General features: G+C 39.8%; 1 protein-coding gene and 1 long non-coding RNA gene across 2 annotated transcripts in view; one reads left to right on the top strand and one right to left on the bottom strand.

Moving 5' to 3' along the window:
• Nucleotides 1–19,567, top strand: part of LOC149474766 (uncharacterized) — a 1,567,000-nt gene that overhangs the window by 1,463,048 nt on the left and 84,385 nt on the right. The gene's annotated exons all lie outside the window — the stretch shown is intronic.
• On the bottom strand, nt 741–9,612 carry LOC149474767 (uncharacterized). Its single transcript, XR_016305795.1, has 2 exons — nt 9,438–9,612; nt 741–2,364 (listed from the first exon to the last, which is right to left on the bottom strand). It is a non-coding gene; the product is annotated as an uncharacterized LOC149474767 (long non-coding RNA).

Genomic DNA, 19,567 nt, shown 5'->3' with positions numbered 1-19,567 from the left:
CATTTTATACTACTGCCTAGCTGTGAATGGTTACAGCTAATCACAGGGCACATGTCATGTGATTAGCTGTGGCCAAATCACTGCTAAGCACAAAAAAAAAAAAAAAAAAAACCCTGAATGAATCGATGTCATTCAGGTAAATGCTTGCTTATAGCAAAGTAATTCTTTGCTATAAGCAAATTGTGTAAAAAAAAATAGTACAATGTTACTATGGTAACATTGTACTACTTTGGTCATAGTGAAATATGAAAAAAAAATCTTAAAAAAAAGAAAAAACATTTAATAAAAAATAATAAAAAAAAAATATATATATATAATTTTTTTTTTTCATACTGTCCCCAGTCAGTGTCCCTGATCACCGCCATGCCAGTTATATGATGACGCTGTACTGCACTGGTGACAGTATGTAAAAAAAAAAAAAAAAATTGTGACAATCATTTTTTTCATTTTCTGAAAAAATTCGGCCAAAAAAAATACAACTTCAAAAAACTCGCCATGCCTCTTATGAAATCCGTCGTACTGTCTACTTTACAAAAAGGGGTCATTTGGGGAATATCTGTACTGTTCTGACATTCTTGGGCCTCAAGAAATGAGATTGGCTGTCACTACTTCAGGATTGATCAATATTCAGACCTATACCAGAGTTTGTGAACTCTATCACTTTCCTACAAACTAAAAAACACATCCTAATTTGGGTTATTTTCACCAAAGACATGTAGCAGAATACATCTCAGCCTAAATTTATGAAGAACAATTATTTATTTGCAAACTTTTATAACAGAAACACAAAAAAACTTTTTTTTTTTCAAAATTTTTGGTCTTTTTTTGTTAATTTAGCAAAAAATACATTTTTCCTTTTGTGATAAAGGTTTTACATGAATAAATAAAAGCGGATCATTTAACCACCCCTGCCAGTGTTAAATGGTTTGTTTCATATTTGTAACTGATACATTCTGCTGGAGAGCTTAAGCTTTTGAAAAACAACAGACTTTCCGGCTGTATCATCAGATGAAAATAGAAAGAAAGCCTAAAATAAAAAAAGCCATCACATCTAAGGAATGGTAAGGTGCAATACATTGAATGTATGCTTTTGGGTTTAATACTGCTTTTAAAAAATTAGAAAAATTCACAGAAGGGTATATTGTCCAGTAGTGGCCATACCCATGCAGTCTATAATGTTATTGCTGTGGTGTGCATTTGCATAAAATAAAAAACTGGCGTATTGCAAGTAATCTCCTATGTTTTCTAGCCTGTTAGGCCCAATATATACAGCTGGCTGTCTGTAAAATTACAAATACTATTCAAATATAAGAACATACTTATTCTAATATTTTGTTACTAACAATCTTGTGTATCTATTTATATTTTATTGTACTGCTTGAACAAAGTGTGTGTTTATACCAAGAGAGTACAGTGCTTAAAATCACAGTTATTACATTATAAATACTGTATTTGAGGTCTTTCTAGGCTATAGCTCCGCAGGATGCCTGTTTAGCGAGATGCAAATATTTTTCTTGTATTTTTTTTTTTTCGTAAATGGCAAAATCTCTGTGTGGCTGTAAGGTATAGTCCAAAGTGGAGCTTTGGCTGGGGGTTGAAGTGTTGGCATTGGTCAGGTAAGCCAGGTCAGCAACAAATCTTGACAGTAAGACAGACAGGGTCATACACAGATTGAGTAATGTGGAATCATCAGGCAAAGAGGGTAATCCAGGAATCTGGCAGAGGTCAAAGTCCAGTAGCTCAGCAGTATAGCACACCCAGGGAATCAGATCCAACAAACGGGCACAGTCCATAGGAATTCCTGCAATTTAAGCTGATCTGATTGTGGATTGATTGCATCTGGAAGACAGGTGGGGCTAGAGAGTAATAGAAGCAGAGGTACTATGCAAGATGTATGCTGCAAGAGTCAGGTTCCCCAGTGGCAAAGCAAACACAGACAGCCTAAAGACAAAAGGTCTTAAGTTCAATCCCAGGCACATGACAGTGTTTTAGAGTGTCCCCTGGGTTAAAGCCCATCTCTGGGTAATTTTAACACCCCATACCTTGCTCAGACCTTTCTCCACTCATTCACAGTTTTTTAAAATAAGCCCTAAAAACCCTAAGCCTGTTGTCACATGACTTTCCACAACACCTTTATGATCATGAAAACCATTGATCCACCATTATAGTCTGGGCTTCAGTCAACCGGTCTTGTTGCCACCCGTCTTTGACATCATCACTGCTGGAATCCTATGGAGCCTGTGAGGACCCTGCTGTTAGACATCCAATGGGAAGAGTCTATGTCAACCAGGTAGACATCCAATGGGAAAAGTCTATGTCAACCAGGTAGCAAAGTGGACACCTGAAGAAGAAGAAAGTGAACACCTGAAAAAGAAAGAAGAATCATGACATCAGAAGATTGTGGATTCAGTTGCATAAAAGGGGTCTTTATTTTTTTTTTTTTTAATTAGCAAGATGGACAGTCACTAGCAGAGTGAGTCTAGGGATCAGTTTGCACAAATATTTGCCCCAGCAAATTTCAGTTTGATATTTCTCTTTTTTGTATTGCTTATTTTCTGTATCCATTCTCTCTTCATCCTCTTCTGACTTCTTACCCCCAATTTTCTTCATGTTAGAGGAACTCATCTGTAGTCATTATTTTCCCCATAGCCATTTGGATATAGCTCCTTTAAATTAGCAGTCAGCACTGGTTTATATAGCTTTGTAACCTTTGTTTATATTGAATACTTCTTCAGTCTTCTTAAACAGCAAAATCTTATCTGCATGCATACATCTAGATATTTTTATTGTCAGACTTGTAGCACGTATTATTTTTAGTTTGCTTGTTATTATTTTTCAATGCCTCTTAGATGTCTCTAATATACGTTTTATATTGTTTACCTGAAAGACTATTCGAAATATAACAATCATCATGTCATTATTTACAGCTTGTCTGACATATGTGGGTCATTCTTATTTTCAGTTTTTTTACTGTCAATCTAGTGAGGGGAATGCACTAAGACTGGAACAACTAGAATTTGAAGCAGCTGTGCATGGAAACCAACCAGCTTCTATCTTCAACTTGTTCAGTTAGGCTTTAAAAATAAAGCATAGAAGCCTACTGGTTGCCATGCACAGCTGCTCCAGTCTTAGCAAATTCCCCCCATTGTCTCAGTAACCTCTCAACTTTCTCACACAATATAGTATTTAAAACTACACAATTTTGTTTGGTTATTTGTCAGATTCTATTTTGATACATGACTGGATTAAAATATGCATAAAAAACCCCTCACAATCAGAGTATGGTGACATTGTGTTACCTTCCTCTCATTATCCCATTTATTTTTACTCTGCATTTTTAAATTTTTTTATGTATTGATTGTCAGTCACAACACTGATAAAGGTCTTTGTTGCAAAATAATTTAGTAGCTACATGTTCTTTTTTTTATTAAACACAGTTTATGTCTAGAGTTATTGCTTCAGTATTTATATACTGTGTATAGCTTTTAACTCTTAACTCTTTTACCTGTTAATACTTTTAACTCTCTAATACTTTTAACTCTTTGTAGTTGTAAAATAATTTAGTAGCTAGACGTTCTTTTTTTTAGTTAAATACAATTTAAGTCTAGAGTTATTGCTTCAGTATTGATATACTGTGTATAACTTTTAACTCTTAATACTCTAGTTAAAGATTCTTGAGACACAATTAAAGGATTTTAAACTTTTTGAATTATAGTCACTAGTAAAACTGTACCTTTTACTCCCACACATGGTTACCCAGCATCCAGTAGACAACATCTTTGCAGCTTGTTGTGGCTATTAATTTTTTCGGTCATTTTTATATTATTATAACCGAATTACAGCTTTCAGTTCGATGTAAGCATACAGTATACTAACATAGTTTTGGTAGGAACTGATTTTTCCATTTTTTTAAATTGGTTATAGAGGGCTGTTACCTTTTCTTATTTGTTTTTTTTTTGTCTGATTTATCCTACTTCAATTGAATATTCAATATTTTTTAACATTGTAGTTGAACATTTATTTAGTTTTTTTTTTTTGTCTAAGGTTAGCCAAAGACATTAGATACTTGTTAGTTGATCTAGTAGTTTTCTGAACAATCTTTTGTCTGTGTTTTTTAGTCAAAATGTGAATGTTTTGTATGTTAAAAGGAAAATGTAGAAATGTTAATTGTGCCTGAAGCTTGGTACACACTAGAAGTTTTTTTCATGCATCCTAGTAGGCTGAATGAAAAGAAAAAAGGGAGAGATTGTCGTACTAACACAAGCAGTGCTAGGGTGCTGATTTCCCCAGCTATGCCTTTGTGTTCTGAGAGGGGGACTGTCCCCCCGCAAAAACACACTGATGGCTGCCAGAGCTGATTAGATGTGGGTCAGATGCTGGTGTTCCAGCACGGCCATTCCACAGATGCCAGTCATGAGACACACAGGCTGTAAACATCGGGCAAAAATCAGCTGGATCCTTCTGAACCAACCGATTTCAGATGATTTTTGTTCCGTGTGTACCAGGCTTAAGCAGCATCCTGAAAAAAGTACCTTTTGTCTGGAATTCCAAATAAAAATAAAAGTGGTATGTTAGACTGCCTAGGCATCACTGTATATTTGCAATGTGAGATTTAAGGAGCTTCTGCGTCTGGCTGCTAATCTTAGGTTTGGTGATTTCACTACTGTGCTGCTCACTGTTCTCCTTGCTAGAGAGTCTGACACAAGAAACCAAAGGCCTGCCTTTACCAAAATGGCCACTGTTGACCAGCACTTTGTCCTCTCCCTGTCTTTTTTGAGGAGGGGGCGAAGCTTCCATTGTTTAGTTCCTCTTTAAAGACTTGTTCACACCAACCCGGATGATAAAAGGTGTGAAGGCCCAGAGTCTGTTGTGTATAAATCATAAGGAGCTGTGCTTTGCACAGTTAAAATGCAAGGCACTCAACCTTTTTTTTTTAAACTTTATTGAAATTTTATCAAATTACTTTCCTGTTCTCTAGCTCCCTCATCACTTTCTTCCGTGCTTGCCTCCAGGACTACTCCAGAGCCTCTCCCATCATATGGGACTCCTTACCCCAATCTGTCCAACTGTCTCCTACTATAGCCACCTTTAGGCGATCTCTGAAAACCCATCTCTTTATAGAAGCCTATCCTGCCTTTGCCTAACAGCTGACCTTTTCTTTTCTCCATCAGTTCATACCTTTTGTATAACTTGACCATCCCTTTTAGAGTGTAAGCTGTCCAAACAGTTGGAGATATATATATACATTCTGAATAATAATAATAGTATCTTGAGCCTACACACCACTGCACAGTGTGCCTCATATCATAGAATACAGTATTTTCAGACTTGTTAGCTGTCACCAGTGTAGTGTGTGAAAACAGTGCATGCCATCCATAGTATAGGCCTAAAACTCCTGTATGCAGTTTGGAATAATAGCTCTATAATATTAGGCTGTATCTGTACTATACCCCAACATTTCTGGATGTACAGCTATTCATGGGGTTTAAATAAATACTTTGCATGACTCTAGTCCCTATTCTGAAATGAAAAGTTTTTGTTTGAAATATTACTTGATCAAACACATATATTGGTGAATGTCACTAGTTTCCACTTTTCCAACACAAATCCACCGAACATTTTCAGACCTGCTACATCAGAGGTGCCCTCAGTTTTTTATTTGAATATTTTTTTAGCATTTCTGAAAACTCCAACATGCAAAATTAGCAAATGTCAGAGTTTCCTAACATAAGTTTAAAATTAGTTTTGTCATCAGTCTGGTGAGACTGTGTTTGCAATGTAATCCATCTACCCCCTTCCCTCCCCCTATAGGAGTTTGTGTTTTACTTCATGTCAGAAAGAAATAATCAAAACTTCTTCAAGCTTACTTTAATCTTCCTTTACATGTTTCTCTGCACAGAACCTGCCCCAGTATTTTCTCTGTAATTCTGGGTAAACTATGCTCTTTGTCATGCCGGCACCCATAGATTTGCTTTTTATTAGGCTGGACTGGTTGAAAGCAGCAGTGGGGGTTTACAAACTTCAAAGCTTAAGCGGAAAGGACTTTGCATTTTCCATCTGTATATGAGGTGACAGCAGCTGTCAGGTTTTAAAAAACAGGTAAGGTCATGGTAACTAAATACGTAGTAATGAATAATATGGCTTTAGCTATAATGAGAGATTTATGTAAATTTAGCTTCTTGAGGATGAAAGCTTGCAGTGCATGTTATGTGATGGGCGCAAGTATATTAATGCTCATAGTATTTTACATGGCAGGCATTCAGGGTAGTTGCTCACTTTTGGCAAAAAATTAGAAAAGATGGTTGATAGAAAGTTTCAGCATTATTTAATATATGTATTAATATCAGTGTGCAAGTCATTATTTTCTCTTTTATTTAGTTTCACACCTGATCAAACATTCCTGATGCACAGGGGTTGAGTTATTAAAGGTAAATAGGCTGTTCTTTACAAGGGAATTTTCATTAGCTTTGTGAATGGGGCGAGGCTCCTCTCACTTCCATTATTCAGTTTTGTGCAAGCAAATATGTATATATATATATATATATATATATATGTGTATATATATATATATATTATTTTTTGTTTTGTTTTGTTTTTTTTTTTAATTTTTTAACTTTTTTCTTTGCACATGATAGGTATGCCCAAAGCAAAAACAAAAAAAAAATAGGTATATAAGGCCGACATGATGGGGTAAACAGGGGAAGCAAATAAAAGATAGGGTTAATATATGGAAGCAGGATACAAGGTAATTGATACCAGAAAGGTACCAGAATTGATGGAACTGAATTTCAGGAGGAGCTTCAAGACAAAAATAGGTAGAAATGTGAAAACGTCTAGCAGTGGGAAGTCAGCGAGTATAGAAGAAACTACCATACCTTCAGTGGATGCAATTCTATACACAGCACCTCTGTATGTCTGTAATCATATGCATGTAGGTAAGGCCAAAAAATCATTGCACTTACGCTCCAATCATGGGTACTGGCAGTAGGCCTCTGGCTTAAACTCTCTGGTGTGAGCCCCACTCCCTGCCAGGATTAGTCCTTATTGTGGCACACTTGCACAAATCCACAAATCGCCTTCCTCTTTTCTCCGGCCAGGTACTATTCTCTTCCAGAATAGGTTACTAAAGGGAATCAAAGAGTCCTGGCTACTTTTCAAAAATGTATTTGTTTACAACAGCAATCACATGAAGTCACATGCTATGCTATGGCATTACTTGTCAGAGAAATGCCTACATTGTTGCTTTCCTGGCCCCACTATGTCCCATGAGGGCCATACCAGGAACTCATGTTCTTCTCTTTCTTGGCTTAGTACCCAAACACCCTCTCTATTATGGCTCCATAAACCGGGATTGAGCTTCAAAAACAACCTCTCTGACACTTCCTAACACCCCCTTACATGCTGGACTGGCTAATACTTTTTTTACTCTGCAAAAGGTATGATCTGGGGAACAGTCTAATTCAGGGAGAACTGCAAAATCTATTTATTTGAATCACAGCCAGCAGACTACTTCCAAAGATGAACTGAAATATACACCAAGCTTATCTAAACACTAAATAACATTATTTGTCTAAAGCTGTTCATAGATATAGGCGTTATACAAAAAAATTAAACCACTACATGTGTGAAAGTGATGATATGTTTTGTGTTGAAAGCGGAAGTGATGTAACATTCTTTTGCTTCTGCTGTGTGATGAGACATCTAGCTAACAGGTGGGAAGTCTTACTTTCATCATTCACTGCGTTCGCTGCTAGTAATACAGAGTCATGTCAGAGCTTACTGAGCTTTAACCATTTGCTCTCAGGAAGATTTACCCCAATTCATGACCAGGCCATTTTTTGCTATACGGCACTGTGCTATTTTAACTGACAACTGCGTGGTCATGCAACACTGCACACAAATGAAATTCATATTCTTTTTTTTTTACACAAATAAAGCTTTCTTTGGTGGTATTTGATCATCCCTGGGTTTTTTTATTTTTTGTGCTATAGATGAAAAATACCAAAAATACATTTTTTTTACTTTTTTTTTTGCTATAAAACATATCCAATAAAAACAAAATCAAATTTCTTGAAATTTTGGCTAAAATGTGTTCTGCTACATGTTTTTGGTAAAAAAAAATCCCAATATGTGTATATTAATTTTGTTTGTATGAATGTTCTAGCATCTACAAATGGCGGTATATACTGGAATTTTTATTTATATTTTATACTATTAATGGCAGCGATCAGCGACTTATAGAGGGACTGTGACAGTGCGGCGGGCATTCTGACACTGGGTAACTCCCCCAGTGATCAAAGGGTTGTGTGGTATGGAGTGATTAAACACTGTGCTGTTTAGTGTTTTACTAGGGCTGGCTTTTATCTCTCTGCTTTGCCTGTCCCCACTGACAGTAGACAGATTTGTGTCACAGATCTCTCTTCTGTCAGCTGCTCTGCCGATCAACGAGTCCCGGCCATGAATCGCTGGCTGGGACCCAATGATTGACACCTACAGGAGCCAATGACAGCGCGCATCATGAGCACGCCCCCTACCCAGAAGTGCAAAGTCATGTGTGTATATACACACTATATATAGCTGTGATTTTGTACAGAGCAGTCACCCTGTAGCAGTAAAACTGATATAAGATAGCTGGGAAGTGCTTAAAGAGGGAAATTTATTGGTGTCTGTTTAGCTGGTGCCTCTGTGACTGAAGCTGCCAATTTATCAAAGGTTATGACGGCCTATACAGTTTCCAGCAAATTGTCTGATAAACATAAGTGCGGTCGACATGGTCAACTGACCAAAAGAGACAAAAGGACATTGTGCAGGATTGTGATCTGGATTAAAAAAAACAACTCCTGCAAAAGTGACTGCAGAGCTCAGTTTCAGTTCCCTTGAAGACTGAGATTGAGCTCTGCAGTCACATTTGCAGCAGTGGTGTATTTAGGTTTTTTGCTGCCCTAGGCAACAAAAAAACTGGACCCCCGCGAGCCAGCATCTGCCACCCACCCGACCCGTTGCTGCGCCCACCCCTGCTATAGAGAGATAGACTGACCTTCACAGCTCCGGGCATTTCATTGCCCTCCCCTCTCTACATGGCAAATGTCAGGAAACACCAATTTTTGGATGCGTGCCCCCCCCCCCCAAAAAAAAATAAAATAGATAAATAAATTGCACTTGGCTTTGTTCCCTACCCAGCACACACAGTCTACTCTCTCTCACAACTCAACATTCTGTGAGAGGGAAAGTGAGCTGACTGCATATGCTCAGCTACTCATTTCTGTGCCCTTCCAATTCCATCCTGCAGATCCCCAGCAGCACCACCTCCAGCCAGCATCATCCTCCTCCCCTCCCCCTGGCAGGGCTCCCTCTCTCCTCCACAGACAGCACCCGTCCCTCTGCTCCATTCTCCCCAAATCCCCATACAGACAATGGACAGAGTCGAGGTAAGGCACCATTCACAGATCAGCGGAGGCTCCTCCTCTCTTCCAACTCGTGTGTGCCCTGCAGATCCGGTGTAGCGGCAAGATCTGTCCCCCTATTAAGATCTGTCCCCCTGACGCATCTGCGCATGTCACGGTTTCAGAGAAGATCAAGCGATCACAGAGCTACTGCATCCGACCTCTCTCCTTTCCATGTTGCTTCTATCCATCTTGCGGGAGCGTTGGCTATTGATCCACGGGATCAGCTTCAGTGGTGCGTGTACTCAGCAGTGCAGCCTAAAAGGGGTTAACTGTGGCAGTTCTGTGCTATGGATGGTGATCGGCGATTGGCTACTTCTACCGAAAACCGTGACATGCGAAGATGTGTCAGGGGGACAGATCTTCATGGGGGACAGATCTTGCCACTACACCGGCTGCTCAGTGATCCCAGTTCCTGGAGGTGTGGCCGGATAAAAGAGAGGAGGGGAGGGGTTAGCTAATGCTAACGTCAAACGGGCAGAACGAGTCTAGCTGGGCTAAGCAGCCCACACATCGCGGCACGGCATCTGCAAGTGATTTGGTTTGGGGAGTAGGACACTGGACACTTTCTCCCCCCGTCCTCCAGCAGGCTATCACGGATAGGATCCATTCCCATGCAGGTGGCGGAGAAAAGCAAGCCTAGATAACGGCTCTGCTGACAAGGGGGGCGGTGCCGCTCCCCTGAAAAATGCCGCCCTAGGTGAATGCCTACTTTGCCTTGCGGCAAATACGCCCCTGATTTGCAGCAGTTACTTGGTCACCAACAATTTTCCCTCTTTAAAGCTCAGTAAGCTCTGACATGACTCCGTATTACTAGCAGCTCAAACAGTGAATGACAAAAGTGAGGGTTCCCACCTTTTAGCTAGGTGTCTCTTCACACAGTGGAAGCAAAAGTTTCCTTTTATTTTGTCTAACCCCTGTATTAGAAGGTGGCCAAACATCCAGGCAGAATCAAAAAGAAGAAACAAGAAATATCCAAATCTGCCATTTTTCAGTTTCACAAAGAAATATTGTACATTGGCAGTTTGTGAATAACAGTGATATATATTTTTTCCTGCCACGTACAGATAAATATTCCAGGGTTCACAATCACTACTGCATGAACACCCCCACATAATGGCATACTAACAGTCCTATGCTAGAGCAATTCATGAATTCATAATGATTATATATACCTGTTACTGCCAAACTGTCTCATAACTTTACAACATATTGAGTCCCACAACAGTCAGTTATCAGTGTCATTACATTAGAAATTATAATTATATTATTGGTTTATTTATAAAGTAATGTTTTCAATGGCCAAATCCATACTCTTATATGCACTTAGTTATAACAGCGTATTTAAAAAACTCTTTGAGATATGCGCCTGAAGCTTCTGCTTTGAGGACATGAAAAGCCCTTTGATTCATTTCGTTACAACAGTCCCTTAGCATATATATCAGTTGCCATTCAGACAACTCAAACGGCCCTGCAGATCACAGCAGAAGTCCTTTTTGAAGGAACACAGAAAAAAGTATTGTTAGAAAAACAAAACAAACTATATTTTCGTATTTAAGCCCAGATGACTCTCTTTGCTGCTTTTATCGCTCAGTTTGTGAAGGACAACAAAAATGAACCTTTTTGTTAATCTAGTGTGAAAATTCATTGGCTTCCTCCACCCAAAGCAGCACAGCTGCCTTGTGGCAATCACACAATTTAATTGTTAGAATTTCCAGCTAAAATTGTGGCTTTAAAGACACATATCAGAATATAATTGGCTAGAAAGGAAAAAAAGAAGTTTAAACAGTTAATGGTGACATTTATACATGCGTTGTCCAAATATATATAATGGATAACCATTTGCATAGACTGCTACTTTAGATAACAGCATTTTTTCTTTTAAAAGCATTTGTTTTTACCATGAGTGCTACACAGATTATCCATTGAGTATTTTGTTCCATTACCTTCTGCCCCCACGTTTGCATAAAACAACTTGTCTGATTTGCATATTCATGATTCTGGATGGTGGAATACAGTTCTCGCTTTGTGGTTTGATGAGTCAATTAGCTCAGCCGTCTCTTTGCAGCTGATATGTGCACCAGTATTATTTGTAAGGTAATATATTTTTTACCTTAACAAATTGCTGTGTTTTTCGCTGTTAGGTTGCCATTGGAATTATTACATTTAGCTGCTAGACTTAAGTGTGTTATTATTTCTAGAAGAGCTGTTTGGATTTTTGGTCATGCATACATATAGAAAGTGGTACATTGAACTTCTTGTTCCTCAGTGCAAACAGCCTGAGAAAGTTGCCATATGATGCGAACGATGATGTCACTGCATGAATCATGCTGTTATTGTCACACCTAAAACTTCAGATGATGAGACATTATGCTGTAAAAGTTATACCTATATACAATAGTTACATGCATAGTTCCATAGTCGGTAAGGTTGAATAAAGACACCAGCCCAACAAGTTCATCTGGTGTGGATGTGTGTGTGTTCATGTTAAAACTCATATCAGTGTATACTGTGTTCTTTAAGATGCCCAGCCAAAAGTTTTTTTAAACTATCAATACTTCCTGTTAACAACACCAATTGTGGAAGTGAGTTCCAAATCCTTACCACTCTGACACTGCAAAATCCCCTACGCAGTTTAGGGGTACACTGCTTATCTTCCAGTTTCACTGAGTGGCCCCTTGTCTTCTCTTACTCCCTGAGACTGAATAGTTTATTCTTTATGGCAGAATCACCATTGAAGTATTTGTATAATTGCTATCCTATCTCCTCTCAAGAGTGTCTTCTCCACGCTTTCCCTAATTATTATTTCAACAGAATGGCAAGAAATTCTTGGATGAACTGTAAAGGGTAAAATGTCTTAGGCTGGTTTGAAATTGTTGGGTTGGTAGCCATGTGCCCCCCCCCCCCTTCCCATAACCATAAATCATAGGATGATATGGTATAATATGGAATGGTATAACACCATAAATATCTGTACATTTCTGGCTATCCTTAGCACCTGGGTCAATGGGTTTTGAGCTTGTGTCAATGGCATAGGTTTGACATTAATTTCCAAATACTCTAAGCCCTGGTGCTGTCCATCAGTGATCTCCCAAAGGCTGAAAGGTCCCCCAAACATGAGCAGCTTACCAACCACTGGAAATGGATAACAGAATATAAAGACAAGAGGTAGCACTTCAAAGTATATGGTGACTGTCAATCAAGTGACCCTGTTCCAAAGAAAGTCACCATATATTGCTAGGAATATAGTTCCAGTGTTTATTGACCACTGGTGAAATGTAACAAATGGGCTCAGAATTCCACTACACAGACAGACTGAAGTTGTATTTGGTGCATTATGGTGTCATCCAAGAAGACTAAAAACATGCCCTACTTGATGGCCAAACAATCTGGGAACCTCCATTGCCAAAGACAAGGGGGACCACAATGTGATGGTCTTGTAATGCACTGAAGACAACCAAATCCCACCAACAAAATGGCAGCAATGCAGATGTACAGGAGCCGATGTGAGGTCACAGGAAGCCGTGAAAATTGGATGCAAAATTTTGCCATTTAGGCTAAATGAATTGATGTCAATAGGGAAGGGGAAATTAAGTTTTATTTATGCTGTTTTAAGAGTGCAATTTACTTTGATAGCAAGAGAATAGTTATGGGAGCTCTTTTCAGCTATTCTGGACCTACTTTTGTTGCAAACATGGCCCCTCATTTGCCTTATTATATTATTGTTGCAGGTGGAATAAACACAATTTACCCCCAAGTTGGAATGTAATTTTTTGGTGGGTTCACCCATTTAGTATCTTATTTAACAAAGTGAGAAAACCTTCTGAGCCTAGTTATTCTGGATATGAATCGATTGTCCTGCAGTTCTGACACCCAAGTGTTACTTCATATGCTACACAAATAATTGTATCAGCTGGTTTAAAGCTCCATCAGACTGTCTCATACTGAATTAACTGAGCTAAACTTTTACCAGAACTCTGACATTCAGCCTGAAACTTAAATATTATTGCTCCAGAAAGCACATGAGTTATCTCATCTGCCTTTACAGGCTGTGACAGGCTTATTGTTACCTCGCATGATGAAGAGTTTTATTTCCCCCACTTCTGATGTATAGAAGATGTGAGATTTACTATATGTGACAGAATGCTTAGAGCAGCTTTTACACTTTTCTGTTTGTTTGGAAAATATTCCTCATCAGCAATTTTTGACTTTGATCTCTGGGAGGCTGTATGTCAAATGGATGAGTGGATGCCAAACTTTGCATGAATGATTTTATGTGAGCACTCTTCTTTAATATTAATGTATGTACATACTGCACATACAGTTCTATGCAATACACGTACACTTTGAACGTGGCATGGTTGTTGGTGCCAGACGGGCTGGTCTGAGTATTTAAAAAACTGCTGATCTACTGGGATTTTCATGCAAAATCATCTCTAGGGTTTACAGAGAATGGTCTGAAAAAGAGAAAATATACATTGAGCCGCAGTTGTGTGGACAAAAATGCCTAGTTGATGTCAGAGGTCAGAGGAGAATGGGAAGACTGGTTTGAGATGATAGAAAGGCAACAGAAGCTCATGTCAGTATGGAACAAAATCTCTGAGGAATGTTTCCAACACCTTGTTGAATCTATGCCATGAAAAATTAATGCAGTTCTGAAGGCAAAAGAGACCCAACCCGGTACTAGCAAGTTGTTCCTAATAAAGTGGCCGGTGAGTGTATAAGCAACTAGTAAAAACTTAAACATTAGTTAAAATTAGTATAGACAAAGGTATTAAAAACATTGTAGAAGACCTGGGGCACTTTGAGGCACTGCAGGGAGAAGAATGATGTAAGGTGCTTAGCAGGTCAGGGCAAATGGTGGGTGGGCCCACAATGTGCTGGTAGTGGGAGGGGTTTAAAGGAGCATAGTTAAATAAATTTTGCATTCACTCACTGCACACATAGGCCACAGCAGTTGTATGCATGTAGGCAGGTCTGGTTTGTTGTCTCCACTGCAGGTGGCACTCAAACCGAGTTGTACCTCAGCCTGGAGAGGATATTCAAGGGAAACAAGATTTCTCTATGGTTTCCAGGGTCAATGGAACAGCATTCTGGTTGGCTACGCTGCACCCATTGGCAGCCATCTTTGGTCAGCAGGGTCAATTTAAGTCCCTGCCCCTGGGATTTGGAACGCTTCTGGTGAGTGACTAGTGTAGGGAGAGAGACCCTGCTTGTTAGGGAAGGTAACTAGTGGTAGGGAGAGGTTTCTGATGGGGATGGCAAGATTTGGGACTTGCTATCCTGGAAAGGAGCTTCCCTCTTGGGACCAGACCAGCCAAGCCGTGGTTCACTCTCTGAAACATACGCTGTCAGCACCTTTTCTCCTACACTTCTGACTACATTGAACTGTGAGTTATTTCCCCACTGTTCTCCCACCAAGGTGTCGGTAATGTTGGCATCAACTTTTGCTGCAACTGGACGGTTTTGCTGCAACTGGACTCTGTGTAATTACTACCCATACCATGCTGCACCTACCTACATGCATAAAAATATTTAAAGACGTATGTATAGCCATCATAATATTTTTTTGTCTTGGGTAAGGAAGCGGTAAAACTTCTGCTAGGTTTGCTCCTGTAGGCAGAAAGACAGAAAGTGATGGTAAATCCAACATTTTACAGTTGTCACCAGAAAAAAATGGGAGGGAAAATATTCCAATGGGGACATCTGCTCTGGTGACGTCTATTAAAAAACAAACTTTATAGACCTTCAAAAAACATATTGTTTTAGAGATCCTCTTAATTCTGGTTTTGTGCCCTACCTTTCCTACTCTGTCCAGAACAAAGAATAGTTTTGGCTATACACTTTTTGTACATGATTACTCATTCATTTCCACAAAGAAGAGTCTTAGAATCACAATCATCAAAAAAAAATTAAACTCTTTTGTTACCCATGCATTATTGCACACACAATATAGACAGAGAGCTGATGCTTTGTCTTAGCCTAACTTGAAGAAGAACTTTATTAACATAGCCATAGACTACCTAGGTAACAGTAACTGTTAGGATAATGAACACTTTAGTCAGGAGTGTGCTTCCCTCTTCCTTATCCCAGAAAGCAAAATTCTCCCCAGTGAAATGTCCCCCTTTTGCCCCATTAAACCCCGAAATAGTGAAATTCCTACAAAAATGGAATGCCTCTTTCTTTAACCAACCCGTAAAAGCAAACGTATTCCCCTTAACGTAAAAATCCCCTTCCAAAGCAAATATATCCCTCCCACCAAGCTTTACCAAAGCAAATAACTCACTCACTACTAAAAAAACCCCACCTTCCACAAGCAAATCCGCAAAAATCTCCCCTCAAGCAAACCATAAAAAAAGGTTCCCTTGTACAAAAATACCCCTCCCCATTACACATTCTTACCCTCAAAGCAAACCTCTTGCTCAAGCAGCTCCCCCTTACCCTAACCAACCCCTCTGTTAAACATTCCCCACCTACAAGAAGAAATCCAGGGGAAGTTCTCATTCCTAGACTTTTACTCAGCTGTGGCATATGAAGCATCAGAGCTGAGGAGGAGCCTAAGAATTCCATCAGCTCTGCACAGCCTATTGCCACAGGTACATAAAGATATCTGTTGATCTGCTAGAAATGCATTCAGATCCTAAGTCCTGTTGTGCGCTGTCAGCATACAGCAATTACACAAGTGGTGTCAGCCCTGCCCAGTTGTCTTTTGATAAATTACTAAACCCTTCCACTCTCCTACTCTTTGCAACATAGATACTACTTTTAAGGAAATATGGACAGGAAACAGGAGAGTTCTCATTTATAACAGGATTGACAGTTTTTCTTTTTTGCACTTCTCTCTGAGATATGAGCCAACGCTTTCAATGGTACTGTATATTTAGCAGATCATAAGGGAGCAAATAAGAGAAATTTATTGTTAGGGTTTACATACACTTTAAAGGAGACCATATCAGTATTTTTCAACCTTTTTTCTGCCAAGGCACCCTTTAGAACTGTGCACAATCCTGGGGCACACCAGTCTGAGAGCTAGTTCACACCAGGAGGTTCATCTGAGCACGCTTTTTATTGTGTGTTTACACATGTCACGGTTTTTAATGGTCAATGATCTTAGGTTGTAATTCTTCCTCCAAATTCCCCTCCTAGTACATCCCCCAAATTCCCTCTTCTAACAGAAATCCCCCACCAAATCCCCTCTCCTAGCACAACCAACTCCAAATTCCTTCTAGCACATGCTCCCAAATCCCTACTCATAGTACAAACTCTGCTCCAAAATCTCCCCCATCCTCTTTCCTAGCACAAAACCCTCAAATCTCCCCTCCTAACACACAAACCCCACCAAATCCTTCCAAGCACAGCACCCCCAAAATCCTCCTCCTAGCACAACCCCTCAAAATCCTCCCTCCTAGCACAACCCAAATGTTCCCAAATTGCCACTTTTAGCACAAACCCCACTCCAACCCCCCCAATCCTCTCTCCCCACACAATCCCCTCAAATTCCCCCCCCCCAAAGCCCCCCTCTTACCACAAATCCCCCCAATCCCTCTTCCTAGCAGCTACGTGAAGCTCTCTCCTTCTCCCTGCAGCTACGTGTACTATTGCTGGCAAAGCAGAAAGCTCCCCGACATGCCCCCCGACATTTTTTTAACAAACAATGACGATATCGGTTGGTAGGATGTGGGCAGGCGGCCCGCACAGCTTTGTGCTTTGCTGGCAATGGTACACATAGGTGCAGGGAGAAGGAAAGAGCTGCGCGGGCTGTGCTGTTTCTCTCCTTGCAGAGTCACAGTGAACGGGAGTGAACACAGTAGTGCTCAGAGCAGGATGTTCCTGCGGCACCCCCGAGGATTCCTTGTGGCACCCGAGGGTGCTGCTGCACCCCGGTTGAAAAACCCTGCTCTATATTACAGAAGCCTAAAAACATTAATGCCTTGCATTTAGCACAATTATATATAATCTATGTTTATATTAACGTCCCACAATTTCCAGAACACCAGAAATCAGGCTGAGGGTGGGAGTGCCAACATTGTAGGCAAATCAGGTTTAGTTGCATGGTGCTGTTACACTAACATGTATTGGGAAATGGGAAAAGGACAGAGCAAAATTTAGGAGGTTTAAAAAGATAAGTTATTAGCTGAGTCCTGATTAAATCACTTGGCATATAGGGGTTGATTTACTAAAACTGAAGCGTGCAAAATCTGGTGCAGCTCTGCATAGACACCAATCAGCTTCCAGGTTTTATTGTCAAAGCTTAATTGAACAAGCTGAAGTTAGAAGCTGATTGGCTACCATGAACAACTGCACCATATTTCGCATTCTCCAGTTTTCAATCAACCCCCCCTGTGTATCAAAGGTTTCCTAGTAGAAAGGAAGAAAACAAAAATATTTTGCAAAATATGTAATCCTTTTGTAGTTCACTTGAGATAGCAACTGCTATGAGGACAAGGTAAGTTGCATAATTCAAAGTACTCATTACATGAGAAGACGTTTATTGGTGACTTTTATCCTGACTGTAGAATGACAGCATCTCACCAGGCCTTTCAGCACTTATTTGACCACACTAACCAAGAGATATTTGACACACTCCCTGTAGGATAGGTCTTACAGTAATGGTCCTTACTGTTCTATATAGCCTTGGTGGAGCTTTGTCAAACCATGGAGGCACCTCATTTTCTCAACATGTACTTTTCCTTCACTATTACTACAGTAAAGGGAATAATAGTGGGTTAGTACACAGTGGGGGGAGATTTACTAAAACTGGTGCGGTTGTGCATGGTAGCCAATCAGCTTCAAACTCCAGCTTGTTCAGTTAAGCTTTGACAATAAAACCTGGAAACTGATTGGTTTCTATGCAGAGCTGAACCTGATTTTGCATGCTCCAGTCTTAGTAACCCCCAGCCCCATTATCTTTTGGTATTATGATCACAAAATCAAATGTTAAAATGTTTTTCTTTTTCTTGTTCAGGTAAATCTTATCTCCAACCAGTAGATAGAGCTCTAGGTTCCGTTTTACTTTCTTTACAGTCAGTTCTTAATCCCCCGCACCCTGAAACAAGCCTGATGTTTACAGACTTGATTAGTTTAGGTCAAAATATACACACAAAACTGAATAACTCATTACCGCTTCCCGACCGCCCTGTAGCAGATATACTGCTACAGGGCGGCACTGGTGCGCAAAATCAGGTATATATACATGTGTTTTGCATTTCCGGGTAGGGGGAGCGCAAGCCCTACCCGCGCTACCATTCGCCATCTGTCAATCACTGGTTCCCGGCTGGTGATTACTCACCAGCACTCGGCAATTGCTGAGCATCTCTAACGGGGCATAGAACTGTATGTAAACAATACAGTTCTCCTTCATGTCAGCTTGCGTACACTACTTTGGATGGCTGTGCACAGCACAGCCATCCAAAGCAGTGTGATTACAGTGTAAAGCACACACAAAGACACAAGTAAAACAGCACACAGTTCACCCTTTGATCGCCCCTCATGTTAACCCCTTCCTGCCCAGTGCCCTTAGTACAGTGTCAGTGCTTTTTTTTTTAGCACTGATCACTGTATCTTTGTCACTGGGGATGTCAGTGACACCAAGTCAGTTCCCCCCAGTGTCAGAATGCCCACTGCAGTCCCGCTATAAGTCTCTGATTGCCGCCATTGCTAGTAAAAATAAAAAATGAAAAAAAAAATTTCCAGTATCTATACTGCAGTTTGTAAACGCTATAACTTTCACGAAACCAATTAATTTACACGTATTGGGATTTGTTTTAGCAAAGACATGTCGCAGAATACATTTTGGCCTAGATTTATGACAAAATTAGATTTCATTTGGTTACAGGTTGCGCAGTTGTCAGTTAAAGTAACGCAGCGCCTTAACGCAAAAAATGGCGTGGTCAGGAAGGGGGGTAAATCCTCAGGAGGGCAAGTGGTTAAAGTGACTCATCCTTTATATTCAATATCCTCTTCTTTAGCTAACCCATATTGCTTTGGGAATCATTTGTCATTTGTTAAACGACATTTTTAAAAACAAAGCATGCATATCTAGTTAAAAAAATAAATATGCAACATTAGTTGTAAAACCTATAAAAAATAAATACATTGATCCTGAACCATTATAGTTTTAGTCT

Source organism: Staurois parvus, unplaced genomic scaffold (assembly GCF_062004578.1).
Source record: "Staurois parvus isolate SC_StPar_1 unplaced genomic scaffold, SC_StPar_1.0 ptg000001l, whole genome shotgun sequence".
Lineage (NCBI taxonomy): Eukaryota > Metazoa > Chordata > Amphibia > Anura > Ranidae > Staurois > Staurois parvus.
This window is presented reverse-complemented; position numbering and strand designations above follow the sequence as displayed.